Source organism: Delphinapterus leucas, chromosome 3, assembly GCF_059928025.1.
Source record: "Delphinapterus leucas isolate spDelLeu-1000000601 "Yukka" chromosome 3, BTC_Dleu_Yukka2, whole genome shotgun sequence".
NCBI lineage: Eukaryota > Metazoa > Chordata > Mammalia > Artiodactyla > Monodontidae > Delphinapterus > Delphinapterus leucas.
The window spans coordinates 99,658,064-99,672,345 of record NC_143131.1 but is presented as its reverse complement, the minus strand read 5'-3'; the positions used below and the strand labels follow the sequence as shown (position 1 = coordinate 99,672,345).

Sequence of the window (14,282 nt, the reverse complement as noted above, 5' to 3'; positions counted from 1 at the left end):
AAACAGATGATAGCTTACTAGGGGTGGGAGGGGAATGGAGTGGGGATAGGGGGGGAATGGAGTGGGAATGGGTGTGAGTACAGAGAGTCAGGTAACATGAGAGAGTTCTTTTGTAATGATAAGACAGTTTTGTATCTTGATCATGGGGATAGTTACACGAATCTATACATGGGATAAAATTACACAGAACTCACAATCGTGCAGCCTGTGTAACTAAAACCACATTCACAGAAAGATAGACAAGATGAAAAGGCAGAGGGCTATGTATCAGATAAAGGAACAAGATAAAACCCCAGAAAAGCAACTAAATGAAGTTGAGATAGGCAACATTCTAGAAAAAGAATTCAGAATAATAGTGAAGATGATCCAGGACCTCGGGAAAAAAATGGAGGCAAAGATCGAGAAGATGCAAGAAATGTTTAACAAAGACCTAGAAGAATTAATGAAAAAACAAAAAGAGATGAACAATACAATAACTGAAATGAAAAATACACTAGAAGGAATCAATAGCAGAATAACTGAGGCAGAAGAACGGAGAAGTGACCTGGAAGACAGAAAGGTGGAATTCACTGCTGCAGAACATAATAAAGGAAAAAGAATGAAAAGAAATGAAGACAGCCTAAGAGACCTCTGGGAAAACATTAAATGCAACAAAATTCGCATTGTAGGGGTCCCAGAAGAAGAAGGGAGGAAGGACCCAAGAAAATATTTGAAGAGATTATAGTCGAAAACTTCCCTAACATGGGAAAAGAAACAGCCACCCAAATCCAGGAAACACAGAGTCCCATACAGGACAAACCCAAGGAGAAACACGCTGAGACACATAGTAATTAAATTGGCAAAAATTAAAAACAAAGAAAAATTATTGAAAGCAACAGGGAAAAATGACAAACAATATACAAGGGAACTCCCATAAGGTTAACAGCTGATTTCTCAGCAGAAACTCTACAGTCCAGAAGGGAGTGGCATGACATATTTAAAGTGATGTAAGGGAAGGACCTACAACCAAGATTACTCTACCCAGCAAGGATCTCATTCAGATTCGATGGAGAAATCAAAAGCTTTACAGACAAGCAAAAGTTAAGAGAATTTAGCACCAGCAAACCAGCTCTACAACAAATGCTAAAGGAACTTCTCTAAAAGGGGAACACAAGAGAAGAAAAGGACCTACAAAAACAAACCCCAAAAAATTAAGAAAATGGTCATACGAACATACATATTGATAATTACCTTAAACGTGAATGGATTAAATGCTCCAACCAGGCTTGCTGAACGGATACAAAAACAAGACCCATATATATGCTGTCTACAAGAGACCTACTTCAGACCTAGGGACACATACAGACTGAAAGTGAGGAGATGGAAAAAGATATTCCATGCAAATGGAAATCAAAAGAAAGCTGGAGTAGCAATACTCATATCAGACAAAATGGACTTTAAAATAAAGAATGTTTCAAGAGACAAGGAAGGACACTACTTAATGATCAAGTGATCAATCCAAGAAGAAAATGTAACAATTATAAATATATATGCACCCAACATAGGAGCACCTCGATACATAAGGCAACTGCTAACAGCTGTAAAAGAGGAAACCGACAGTAACACAATAGTGGGGGACTTTAACACCTCACTAACACCAATGGACAGATCATCCAAACAGAAAATTAATAAGGAAACACAAGCTGTAAATGACACAATAGACCAGGCAGATTTAATTGATATTTACAGGACATTCCATCCAAAAACAGCAGATTACACTTTCTTCTCAAGTGTGCATGGAACATTCTTCAGGATAGATCACATCTTGGGTCACAAATCAAGCCTCAGTAAATTTAAGAAAATTGAAATCATACCAAGCATCTTTTCTGACCACAACATTATGAGATTAGAAATCAATTACAGGGAAAAAAACGTAAAAAACACAAACACATGGAGGCTAAACAGTACGTTACTAAATAACCAAGAGATCACTGAAGAAATCAAAGAGGAAATCAAAAAATACCTAGAGACAAATGAAAATGAAAACACGACAATCCAAAACCTATGGGATGAAGCAAAAGCAATTCTAAGAGGGAAGTTTACAGCAATAAAATCCTACCTCAGGAAACAAAAAAAATCTCAAATAAACAATCTAACCTTACACCTAAAGGACCTAGAGTAAGAAGAACCAACAAAACCCAAAGTTAGTAGAAGGAAAGAAATCATAAAGATCAGAGCAGAAATAAATGAAATAGAAACAAAGAAAACAATAGCAAAGATCAATAAAACTAAAAGCTGGTTTCTGGAGAAGATAAACAAAATTGATAAACCATTAGCCAGACTCATCAAGAAAAAGAGGGAGAGGACTCAAATCAATAAAATTAGAAATGAAAAAGGAGAAGTTACAACAAACACCACAGAAATACAAAGCATCCTAAAAGACTACTACAAGCAACTCTACGCCAATAAAATGTACAACCTGGAAGAAATGGACAAATTCTCAGAAAGGTATAACCTTCCAAGACAGAACCAGGAAGAAACAGAAAATATGAACAGACCAATCACAAGTAATGAAATTGAAACTGTGATTAAAAAGCTTCCAACAAACAGAAGTCCAGGACCAGATGGCTTCACAGGTGAATTCTATCAAACATTTAGAGAAGAGCTAACACCCATCCTTCTCAAACTCTTCAAAAAAATTGCAGAGGAAGGAACACTCCCAAACTCATTCTATGAGGCCACCTTCACCCTGATACCAAAACCAGACAAATACTACAAGAAAAGAAAAGTACAGACCAATATCACTTATGAATATAGATGCAAAAATCCTGAACAAAATACTAGCAAACAGAATCCAACAACACATTAAAAGGCTCATACACCATGATCGAGTGGGTTTATCCCAGGGATGCAAGGAGTCTTCAATATATGCAAATCAATCAATGTGACACACCATATTAACAAATTGAAGAAGAAAAACCATATGATCATCTCAATAGATGTAGAAGAAGCTTTTGACAAAATTCAACACCCATGTATGATAAAAACCCTCCAGAAAGTAGACATAGAGGGAACTGACCTCAACATAATAAAGGCCATATATGACAAACCCACAGCCAACATCATCCTCAATGGTGAAAAACTGAAACCATTTCTGCTAAGATCAGGAACAAGACAAGGTTGCACACTCTCACCACTATTATCCAAAATTGTTTTGGAAGTTTTAGCCACAGCAATCAGAGAAGAAAAAGAAATAAAAGGAATACGAATTGGAAAAGAAGAAGTATAACTATCACTGTTTTCAGATGACATGATACTATACATAGAGAATCCTAAAGATGCCACCAGAAAACTTTTAGAGCTAATCAATGAATTTGGTAAAGTAGCAGGATACAAAATTAATGCACAGAAATCTCTTGTTTTCCTATACACTAATGATGAAAAATCTGAAAGAGAAATTAAAGAAACACTCCCATTTACCATTGCAACAAAAAGAATAAAATATCTAGGAGTAAACCTACCTAGGGAGACAAAAGAGCTGTATGCAGAAAACTATAAGACACTGATGAAAGATATTAAGGATGATACAAACAGATGGAGAGATATACCATGTTCTTGTATTGGAAGAATCAATAATGTGAAAATGACTATATGACCCAAAGCAATCTACAGATTCAATGCAATCCCTATCAAATTACCAATGGCATTTTCTACAGAACCAGAACAAAAACTCTTAAAATTTGTATGGAGACACAAAAGACCCCGAATACCCAAAGTGGCCTACAGGGAAAAAAACGGAGCTGGAGGAATCAGACTCCCTGACTTCAGACTATAACACAAAGCTACAGTAATCAAGACGATATTGTACTGGCACAAAAACAGAAATACAGATCAATGGAACAGGATAGAAAGCCCAGAGATAAACCCACGCACCTATGGTCAACTAATCTATGACAAAGGAGGCAAGGGTATACAATGGAGAAAAGATAGTCTCTTCAATAAGTGATGCTGGAAAAACTGCACAGTTACTTGTAAAAGAATGAAATTAGAACACTCCCTAACACCATACACAAAAATAAACTCAAAATGGATTACAGACCTAAATGTGAGACCGTACACTATAAAACTCTTAGAGGAAAACATAGGAAGAACACTCTATGACATAAATCACAGCAAGATCTTTTTTGATCCACCTCCTAGATTAATGGAAATAAAAATAAACAAATGGGACCTAATGAAACTTAAAAGATTTTGCACAGGAAAGGAAACTACAAACAAGACGAAAATACAACCGTTAGATTGGGAGAAAATATTTGCAAATGAATCAACGGACAATGGATTAATCTCCAAAATATATAAATAGCTCATGCAGCTCAATATTAAAAAAACAAAAAACCCAATCCAAAAATAGGCAGAAGACCTAAATAGACATTTCTCCAAAGAAGATATACAGATGGCCAACAAGCACATGAAAAGCTGCTCAACATCACTAATTATTAAAGAAATGCAAATCAAAACTACAGTGAGATATCACCTCACACCAGTTAGAATGGGCATCATCAGAAAATCTACAAACAACAAATGCTGGATAGGGTGTGGAGAAAAGAGAACCCTTTTGCACTGTTGGTGGGAATGTAAATTGATACAGCCACTATGGAGGACAGTATGGAGGTTCCTTAAAAAACTAAAAATAGAATTACCATATGACCAAGCAATCCCACTACTGGGCATATACCCAGAGAAAACCATAATTCAAAAATACACATGCAGGGGCTTCCCTGGTGGTGCAGTGGTTAAGAATCCGCCTGCCAGTACAGGGGACACGGGTTCAAGCCCTGGTCCGGAAAGTTCCCACATGCCGCAGAGCAACTAAGCCTGTGTACCACAACTATTGAGCACACGTGCCACAACTACTGAAGCCCGTGTGCCTAGAGCCTGTGCTCTGCAACAAGTCACTGCAATGAGAAGCCCATGCACCGCAGCGAAGAGTAGCCCTTGCTCACCACAACTAAAGGAAGCCAGCGCACAGCAACGAAGACCCAATACAGACAAAAAAACAAAAACAAAACAAAACACATGCACCCCAATGTTCATTGCAGCACTATTTACAATAGCCAGGACATGGAAGCAACCTAAATGCCCATCGACAGACGAATGGATAAAGAAGATGTGGTACATATATACAATGGAATATTACTCAGCCATAAAAAGGAACGAAATTGGGTCATTTGTAGAGATGTGGATGGATCTAGAGACTGTCATACAGAGTGAAGTAAGTCAGAAAGAGAAAAAACAATATCATATATTAACGCATATATGTGGAACCTAGAAAAATGGTACAGATGAACCAGTTTGCAGGGCAGAAATTGAGACACAGATGTAGAGAACAAACGTATGGACACCAAGTGGGGAAAGTGGCTGGGGTGGTGGTGGTGTGATGAATTGGGAGATTGGGATTGACATATATACACTAATATGTATAAAATGGATAACTAATGAGAACCTGCTGTATAAAAAAAAAAAATTACATAGAACTCTGCAGACACACACACAGACACGAATGCAGGTCAGAAAAAAATGAACCTTATTTAGTGAAAACTAAATAAAATCATCATCTAATACCAATGTCGATTCCTGGTTTTGGAATTGTACTACACCTATACAACAAGTCACCTTTGGACCAAGCTGGATGAAGGGTACAAGGGACCCTTTGCACTGTTTTTACAATGCATAATGACTCTATAATTATTTTTAAATGAAACGTTTAAAAGAGAAAAAAAAACAGAGGAAGAATCTTTGACCCTATCCAGTTTAGATTAGTCCCATACATGTTTGCAAATACTGCTCCCCTCAGGCAGGGTTGTGACCCCAGAATTCCTACCTTAGCGTCAAGCACTGTCAGACGAAAACACATATTCCTCACATGGAAGTACATCTACAGAAAATACTATCAGATGGCGAGGGAAACAGGCAACCAAACTATGCTTCTTAGACTCACTGGTTTATCTCTCTTGTCTGATTTGCGTAACAGTTTTCACATCAACTTAGAATTTCAGGTTCTTCTCATAAAACTTTAATCTTCATATATGTTTAGAAAGATTTTCTTAAATATTATGAGACCCAACCAGAAGAATTAAAGGCAAGCTGTTAGGGTTAACACCTGTATTGAAATCACCATTGGAAAACGATTGAAAAGCTTAGGCTGTCTCAGATTCTGAACTCATTTTCTACTGACAGCGACCAGGAAGTCAGAGCTTCTCACCAAGATGGCAGCTTTCCTTTTCCTGAAGCTAAAAGGAACAAGAACCAACGTCCTATCAGTGGGATTGCTGCTCTTAAAGTCTGGGAGAAGAAAGTGTGGCAAACACAACTTTAATGGAGATTAGAGAGGCCATCTTCCTTCTTGGCCTGCTAATTAATAAAAGCCAAACTTTTAGAACATAGTTCAAAACAAAGGATAGGTTTTTAAGCCATCAGTCATGTTTACATATTATTTATTCTTGGTTGAAATTGCATGGTTAGTCAAGAGATAGAGGAAACAAACTAAAACTTCAAAAGACCATTTGTTTGTAATCAGGAGAAATTAAAAAATCCTATCATATTCTGAATGTAACCCAGTGAAAAGAAAAAGACCCCTATCTTGTCTAGAGCCACAGGAAAAGCCACTGGAGATGAAACACAGTCACGGTCTAAACCCAATACGAGGTAGGCTTCATCCTCAGGCTGTATTCCTGGGCCTGCTCCATTCCTTTGCTGGTAAGACGACATGCTGTTTGTTAATGCTTTGTCTCCAAGACTCAGACTTTGTTTTTTTAATTTATTTTATTAATTTATTTTTGGCTGCATTGGGTCTTCGTTGCTGTGTGCTGGCTTTCACTAGTTGCAGTGAGCGGGGGCTACTCTTCGTTGCGGTGCACAGGCTTCTCATTGCGGTGGCTTCTCTTGTTGTGGAGCATGGGCTCTAGGCGCTCGGGCTTCAGTAGTTGTGGCACGTGGGCTCAGTAGCTCTAGAGCGCAGGCTCAGTAGTTGTGGCACACGGGCTTAGTTGCTCCACGGCATGTGGGATTTTCCCAGACCAGGGCTCGAACATGTGTCCCCTGCACTGGCAGGCGGATTCTCAACCATTGCGCCACCAGGGAAGCCCTCAGACTTTGTTAATGATTAGTGACAAGTGAGCAGACAGAACCAAATGTTGGGCAGGACCCAGTGAGACCTGGCTCAGTGGTGTGGCTGGAAAGAAACGTGGAAGGGCCATTCTCCCTGGGTCAGTTCAATCACGTATTTCTGTGTCGTGGCCTGAGGCCTCAGGGGACACAGATATACCTGACTGAGGACAAAGATATGAAACCAGAGTTTATCTAGCTTTGCAAGCTGACCTGCAATCTATTTCTGAAAGAAAAATGATTTAAAAATTCTTTCCTCTCCTATTTCCTTTCCTCTCCATAGCAGCACTATTTACAATAGCCAAGGCATGAAAACAACCTAAATGTCTACAGACAGATGAATGGATAAAGAATATGTGGTACATATATACGATGGAATACTACTCAGCCATAAAAAAGAATGAAATAATGCCGTTTGCAGCAACGTGGATGGACCTAGAGATTATCATACTAAATGAAGTCAGAGAGAGACAAATATCATATACCACTTATATGTGGAATCTAAAATATGACACAAATGAAACAGAAACAGACTCACAGACGTTGAGAACAGACTCATGGTTGCCAAGGGGGAGGGGAGTGGAGGAGGGAAGGAGTGGGAGTTTGGGATTAGCAGATGCAAACCATTATATATAGAATGGATAAACAAGGTCCTACTGTATAGCACAGGGAACTCTATTCAATATCGTGGGATAAACCATAATGGAAAAGTATATGAAAAAGAATATTTATGTGTATAACTGAATGACTTTGCAGTACAGCAGAAATTAACACAACACTGTACATCAACTATACTTCAATAAAGTTTAAAAAAAATCGTTCCTGTTGCTATTTCTCAGATACTCCCAATAATTAAAATATTAATTAAATGTAAATTAAAATATTACTTCTTAGTTTTCACTTAGATTCTTCCCCTCAGTATAGTTTGTACTCAATATTTTGCCACAGACTCATTTACAATCATTTTTCTTTTGCATGAAAAAAATTTGGCCTGTAAACATTTTTCTTTTACCTGTACACACACACACACACACACACACACACTCACACACGTACTTACCATTGATTTTGAAAGAGAAATCTGCCACTACTTTGAGCTTATTGCTTTTAAAGCATGCATTTTAAAGCCAGAAAGCCTATGTGAAGCTAACAAAGCTTTGGACACCCCCTCATCCTGGGAATACCAATTTAGTAACTTACCTGTGCATTGTCAGTGTCCCACTACTCAGTAACTCCTCAGGTACAGGAACCAGGTGTTATTGTGTAGTTCTTAAATGGAAAGGATTAATTTATTGGGCATAGATGGGACTCACGTCTTCACATGGACAAGAATGTTGTTATTAACAGGTTAGCCCATTTCATAATATTATTTCATTATATATACATATAAAACTATATAATGTTTATAAGTAAAAATGTATATAAATGCATATATATGTTCAGTCTGTAGTTAAAACAAACAATTCCATGAAGAACTCCAGACTCCTTAAGTATACTGGTGTCTCTTCTGGAGCCATGAGGGGAAAATGATATGGCACCTAATCTCCAAAGATGGCCCCCCAAAACCATTCATCCTAGAATTTGTGCCCTTGTGTAGTCCTTTCTAGACTAAATCAGAACTGGGCCTGCATGCAATAAAGGGATAACTCAGGGGGCTTGGGATGGTCAAACACTGAACTTTCCAAAGAAAGGACTGACCTTTGACTAGATCCTGGGAGATAATCTCTAAGACCTTGGTATATTCTATCTGATAAGAGTGCCTTTGTATATCTAGGGGCTTAAGCCACAACCAGATAGTTTATATTAACTGTGATTTATGGTAAACACATGTTTTTATTCACCTGGGACTCTGGACCAACCTGTATCAGTTTGACCTCTGGAGGAAAGGGAGACTGAGTAACTAAGGTCAGTCACATGGGCATTCCATGCTTATGTGATGGACCCTTAATAAAAACCCTGAACAACAAGGCTCAGGTCAGCTTCCCTGGTTGGCCACACTCTGTATGCGTTATCACACATCATTGCTGAAACAATTAAGTGTTATCTGTAAAACTCTACTGGCACAGGACAGCTGGAAGCTTGCACCTGGTTTCTCTTGGACTCTGCTCTATGCTCCTGTTTCTTTTGCTGATTTTAGCCTGTAACCTTTCACTGTAGTAACTCTTAACTGTGAGCATAATTGCTTTTCGGAGTTCTCTCCTTCCAGAGAAGCTTCAGACCTGAAGGCAGTCCTGAGGATCCTACACATAGCCTGTAACTTGCTTAAACCAGTAAAATGAGGCAGAAGTGACACTATGCCTCTTCTGGGCATATGCCTGAAGAAGGCCTGGAAACTTCTGCCCCTGCTCTTAGGGATGCCCTGAGTAACAGTAAGTAGAGACCCCAGCAAGAGGAAAGGCCCAGACCCTTCAGGGGCACAGTCAAATCTCTGGAAGACATCAGTCCCAGCCACCATCTGACTGCAGCCACATAACACCCCAACAAAGGAGACTGCCCACTCAAGTCCGGTCAACTGACAGAACCATAATAAAATAGTTATTGTTTTAAACCACGACACTTTGGGGTGGCTTGTTAGGTAGCACTAGATAACTAAAACCAGCAGGAATGATAAAATAATTGAAGAGATTCAGAATTTAATTGGGTAAGAGATCATACATAAGTAACTGTCAGAAACTATTACTCAACCCAAAACAATTTACTAAATTTAAAGCAAGAAACAATTTTTAAAGGGGACTAGGATTTAATAAAATTCTCTCAGGCTGCAGAAGTCTACTGTTCATTTTATTTTGGGTTCAGGCTTATTTTCATAGCTTAGGTAAACAATACCTCACACAGGAATAGTCTTCAGGAGGTTTCAAAGCCCTTCATGTTTTGTTTAATTTTATCCTTAAAATGAGTCTGTAAGGTAGTTGATTTTATCCAAACTTTAGAGATAAGGCACGAGAGCTCCCTGGCAGACAAGGAACTGGAAACACTGTTTCAGCTGCTCCAGCGTGCACCCTATGTACGGCTGCTGGGCTCCCCTGGCCACCCTCAAGTGAGTCCCCAAGAGGAAAAGATGCCAAGCTACTGACACACAGTGTTTGAAAATACTATGGGACATTTCCACTCATGGATTTCACTGCACGTTCTCCAGTGACTATTTCAGCAAGCTAAAAATGTGCCTCCTTGGTCATGAGAACACAAAAATCCTTATGATTAGGGAACAGTAATAATGCTGGCACTTTTATCGAATCATCAGCAAGTCCTCTTCTAGGACATTAAATATCTTATACATATTTGTAATTTGCTTGAAAACAAGCAAAACAAGTGGTCTTAGAAGAGAGCTGACAAGTCACTTAGGACGGGCTCTTGCTCGTCTGATAAAAGCCCACTTCCAGGAAAATGGAACCTGGGCTCCTTATAAAACGTCAATCATCCCAGATAATGGTGACCATCTAGGTAAGTAAACTCAAGGGTTTTCACTTCCATGCCTTGTGTTTATACCTCACATCAGGCAGTTTTAAATGACTTCATCCATCTGTAAGCTTTTAAATGGAAAAACCAAAGTACAAAGAAGTATATTGTTTTGGATCATTCTGCGAATCAAAACACATACTTTAAAAAATCAAATATTCTTTCCTTCTGTTAAGAACAAACCCCAAGTGCCTTATCAGCCACCTTATTCCACGAGGCAGAAATAACAATTATGCAGCTGCTCCTGGGGAAGGCAGAGAATTTCCTTGACCACCCATGAAGGAAGATGAGGGGCCTTATCCATTGGCTGGCTACTCTTACACAGACTGCATGGAAATTTGGTGGACACAGAGCACAATGCGCTATACTTGAGAACATTTTCCAAGGCACAGATGTTTTTCTCTTAACTGTGAACGCTGGCTGACTTGTCTGTCTGTATCCTTTTTCAGGGCTCAGCAGACAGGATGTCTTTGGAGAGGTTTGTCCTCTATAACTCGGGGCTGATGTTCCTTGCTAGATGGAAAACACGTCTTTGGCTAGGCAGACATGAATCAATATTACACAAAAATATTTCCATTTTGGGAAATTCACTGAGATAAAAGTGTCTTTCTGGCTCTGGGCACACACAAGTAACGATCAGGACACCTCAGTAAAAGAGAAAATGGATTTTCAATAGTTTGCCATGAGAGTGATATGTGATTATAAGCTCCTACATATATTCCTACTGTCCTATTTTATATTTTTAAAATAAATTTATTTATTTATTTATTTTTGGCTACATTAGGTCTTCGTTGCTCCACATGGGCTTTCTCTAGTTGCGGCAAGCGGGGGGCTACTCTTCATTGCGGTGGGCACACTCCTCATTGCCGTGGCTTCTCTTGTTACAGAGCATGGGCTCTAGGTGCACGGGCTTCAGTAGTTGTGGCATATGGGCTCAGTAGCTGTGGTTCACGGGCTCAGTAGTTGTGGCACCCTGGCTCAGCTGCTCCGCAGCATGTGGGATCTTCCCGGACCACGGCTCAAACCTGTGTTCCCTGCATTGGCAGGCAGATTCTTAACTACTGTGCCACTAGGGAAGTCCCTACTGTCCTATTTTAGAAGGAAAAAGTTAACTCATTTTTCTGGTTAGTGCCTCAGTAATTTCATTAGGGGGTTTCTACAAAGACTTTAATTGAATCACAGTAAGGAAAACTATTTCAGAGCTAGGATAAAATTTTATCTGTCATAAACAGCACTGAGTACTAAAACCTGCTTTGAGTTTAACAAATTACATAGAAGCTTTACATCCATGAATGCAATAGACCAAGTAAAATGGTGATTTTTCAAACACTGCAGAGTTCAACTAATTTAGATAATGCCAGTTTGGAAATGCAAGATTGGCTAAAAATGTAAAAATATTATCCATACTATTAACATGCTAATTTTGTTTTATGAGGATATTTTCATTTCCTAGCAATTAAATAGCACTTAACTTTTTATTACAAATATTTCATCATATGGATAGGCACACTCATCTTTCATTTATTATTTGTCAAGGTCAGTATGCTAAATTATAACTTAGGTGCTTTCATCAAGTATCCCAAGGATAAATTAAAATTCTCAGTAAAAATCCAATTGATATGTACAGAGCACAAAAAGTGTTATTTTAATCCTTTAGTGGGGAGGAGCCCCAGAAAGTTTAATTTTTCTGTTTTTTAAGTATTAAGATCGTGGGAGAAAAAGAACTTTCCAGGTAATTATGAATAAGTGATACTGATATACAACACCAAAAAAAAATGCATTATTTCTGTACCATTAAAGTTCCTAACACTTGTTCTTCTTTTAAACTAATTTTGAGTTCTATATGAAAGGTCTAATAAGCAGAAAAACACAAGACTATTTTTAAACTTACTTACTCAGATATTTCCAGCCTCTAAACCTGGAAAATAATGTTGAAGTTTTAAATCGATGCCATACCTTTTCTGGGGAACTGGAGAAGTGGTGAACTTCTGCTTGTCTTGGTTGCGTGCACACAGAGCGCCTTGTGCATCCACAGAAAGACCACCCGGGGGGAGAGGCACACTGTACTGCAGGGGTCAGTGTTCAAAGTCATCGTTAATTGGGAACACCTTGAATTGAAGTTCCAGAAGGGACAGAAATTTGAGCCATGAGATGCCCCCAAATTAGGAGCCATGTTGAAAACTTCATAAGATGTCTTTGTATAAAACCATACCCAGATCTTTAGAGAATAGCTCAGACCTGTGTGATTTAAATACCTTCTAAAATGCCACTATGTGAAAATCCATTTCAGAAGCACACTGCCCACTCTTCTCTGAACTAACGATGTTTCTAGAATTGCTTTTATATATACCATCATTAAATGAAAATAAGCTTTTCTTAATATCCTTGTTTTGACACAAGTGCTATGTGACCTCAAGCAAATTCCCTAATTTCCCTTGCCTTAGTTTCCTCATCTGTAAAACGGTGAAGGTTGTGGCGGGGATTAAATGAGTTACTGTGCCTGGCACATAACATCTACTCTGTAATGTCAGTTGTTAACACTAGTATTATCACTCGCCTATTATATTAACTCATATGTTTGCAGAGAAGCCATCATCAAAAAATTTTAAAAACCAATTATAATACAATTCATGATTTTTTTCCAAAATGTAAAAAGACTCATTTTTTCATAAGACCCTAAAATGACTGTGAACTTGGCTCAAAATCATCTATCCTAAGCACATGTGCATTCTTTCCAGCCTTTCACCCCAAATAAATTCATGCACAAGGGGAGTCCTGTTGCATCAGAAATGAACTTGCTGATCAAGACTGTCACTGATCCTTCTGAGGCATGCCTTCCAGGTACAGGATTGGGGAGGAGATGGGTTCCCTCCAGAAGATGATGCTGAGAGAGGGAAGCAAATAGGCTTTCCTCCTTCAGGATATTCCTCACTGCCTTCCTTCTGTGTGAAATTAAGGACTGCTCTTCCCCTCCCCCATGCATATCTGACTGCTAGTCTGAAGGCACAACTCTATGATCCAAAAGGGCCCAGACTGATCTAAGTTTATCCCTAGGTCCTCTCTCTCTGGTTGGTCCTGTCTATAGCTAGAGATGAGCAAGAAGCACCCACCAACTGCCCGAGCGCTGTTTTCCGCACTCCCTCTGCTGAGGGAATCTGGTAGAGTAGAATGCACCAGATCAGTAGCTTCCACAGAACACAGGTTAGGTTTTCCCAAGTGAGGAAAGCAGAGCTGGTCAAGAAAGGCTGCTAAACTAAATTTAGAAGCTATTTAGCAGGCTCTGAAGCTAGACAGATCAATTCTGCAATCACTATGCTATTGCTAACTTATAGTGGTCACTGCCTGGGAAGTGAGGATAGTAATTTCAGTTCAAGTCCTGGTGTCAGGATTTAATATCAAACAGGGAGATACTCTTTGCCTCTGCTGCTTGACTCAGATAAGCACATGAGGGTCCCAGAGAAAGTTACCACCTCCTTTAGGCTGTAGTGGGTTAAAGAAGATCTCAACCTCTGGAATATTTAGTTGTAGGGCCTTTCCTGGTGAGCTATTATTTTAACATCAGTATTCTGGGAGGCAGGCAAATTCAAGGCAAAAGAGTACACTAAATCACAGACAGAGTGACATTGCAAATATTTAGCACTGGTGACTGAGTCTGTTACTTCCTAGGTGATATAGTTGGCCAG

General features: G+C 39.0%; 1 pseudogene; it reads right to left on the bottom strand.

Moving 5' to 3' along the window:
- Positions 1 to 14,282, bottom strand: part of LOC149749620 (large ribosomal subunit protein eL32 pseudogene) — a 43,014-nt pseudogene extending 28,732 nt beyond the window's left edge.